This window comes from Triticum dicoccoides, chromosome 1B (genome assembly GCF_002162155.2).
Source record: "Triticum dicoccoides isolate Atlit2015 ecotype Zavitan chromosome 1B, WEW_v2.0, whole genome shotgun sequence".
In the NCBI taxonomy this organism is placed as follows: Eukaryota; Viridiplantae; Streptophyta; class Magnoliopsida; order Poales; family Poaceae; genus Triticum; species Triticum dicoccoides.
The window spans coordinates 323770803-323772457 of NC_041381.1; the positions used below are offsets into that span (position 1 = coordinate 323770803).

A 1655-nucleotide genomic window follows, 5' to 3' on the forward strand; every position below is an offset into this window, starting at 1 on the left:
CCACACAAGAGTACTTTTCTTGTTTTAGCAAGAGAGACCACTGGATATTACTTAGATTTTTAGTGACTGGTTATACCAGCTAGCCTTCTATCTTGAAGGTTCTATTGCTGAAGGATATATTGTTGAAGAATGCTTAACCTTTTGTTGAAGATTTCTAGAAGGAACCACACGTTTCACAAGAACATCTAGGAACCCTGATCCTTCAGCTAATACAAAGGGCATGTACATGTTTGATAGTGTTGGTGAGCCAATTGGAAAGGCTGTCACTGTAGGCCAGTTGGACGATCAGCTTCTAGTTCAAGCACATCGATATGTCTTGCGACACACTGATGAGCTTGATGATCTCCGTAGGTGTGCTTAAGTGCTATCTTCTATTTCTTTTGTTTTTCACAAGTTGGAAAAAATCATGATGTTATTTGTCTTATTATTACAGAGAATTTGTGTATCAAGAGAAGAGGAAACCGGGTAACTTAAATTTGATGGATGATGACGATGAGGATTTGATTAGTAGACACTTTGCTGACTGGTTGGAACAAAAGGTATAATTCACCTTTTGCATGTTCCTTCACTGCAGTTCCATATGAACTCAATGTAACCACTCTTACATACATGTTATACTAGATGATGGACTGGATATCACAGAAAAGATAAGAGCATTAGCCGCAAAACCAAGCAAATCTGGGGTGCACTACAGCGGCTATATAATTAATGGTTTCAGATTTCATACTATCAGCCATGATACAGGACGTGTGACACAAAATAGTGGTGTCATGAACCTTGCTGAAAATGGTGTGTCCTATTATGGCCGGCTATCTGACATCTTCGAATTGTCATCCAGAGATTACAAGGTGTTGTTCTTCAAATGTGACTGGTATGATCATCACAAAGCTGGTATTGTAAGAGATGAGTTTGGATTCACTCATGTGAACTTCTCCCGAAAAATACATATAGGGGAGAAGTTAGAGGATGATCCTTTTGTATTTTCTTCCCAAGTGGACCAGGTCTTTTATATCCAACATCCGAGAAGTGAGAACTGGAATACCATGGTGAAATTCAAACCTCGTTATATTTTTGACATGGGTGGAGAACCATCTTCAGATGAAACAGACTAATCTTTGTGCTTTCAGCTTGTTATCGGCAGCTAAGATATAGGTTGAGCACTTGTCATCCATGCTCCTAGGTAGAGTTACTCCAACATAATTATTGCAGCTGGGTGGATCTTCTTCAGAATGTATTGATCCCTGTGTTACTTTGTAATGAACGAGCCTATGGTCTTTTTTAATGTGTATGTTCCCTTTTGTTATGAATGAATTGTATGGCTATCCATTCAGTTCTGCGAATAGTTTTTAAATTTTTTTTAACTTTCACATGACAGTTCTACTGCTAAATTTTGGAACCTTCTGATGAAGTGTGCTTCAGGTTCACCTACTAACTGGATGCTTTTTGTGCTAGTTTATAGGAAATGAAAGTAGTCTAGTCAATATTTCAATAATATTTTGCAAGTGCATGACATCGACTTTCCACGATTGACATCCCAGTCATAAAAATCAAAAGCAGTAAGGGATATTTGGTAAAATCAGTGAAGTGTTACAGTAACTAGTACAGTACATTTTTTTTATTCTTAAAATCCTGGGAACGGCCACACATGGTCGTTC

General features: G+C 37.9%; 1 long non-coding RNA gene across 1 annotated transcript in view; it reads left to right on the forward strand.

Annotated features, from left to right (window-relative positions):
* LOC119332982 overlaps positions 1-1303 on the forward strand; it is a 2098-nt gene extending 795 nt beyond the window's left edge. The window contains exons 2-3 of the long non-coding RNA XR_005161154.1: positions 434-539; positions 622-1303. This is a non-coding gene — a long non-coding RNA (uncharacterized LOC119332982). The remainder of the gene's footprint in view (positions 1-433; positions 540-621) is intronic.
* The last annotated feature ends 352 nt before the right edge of the window (positions 1304-1655 follow it).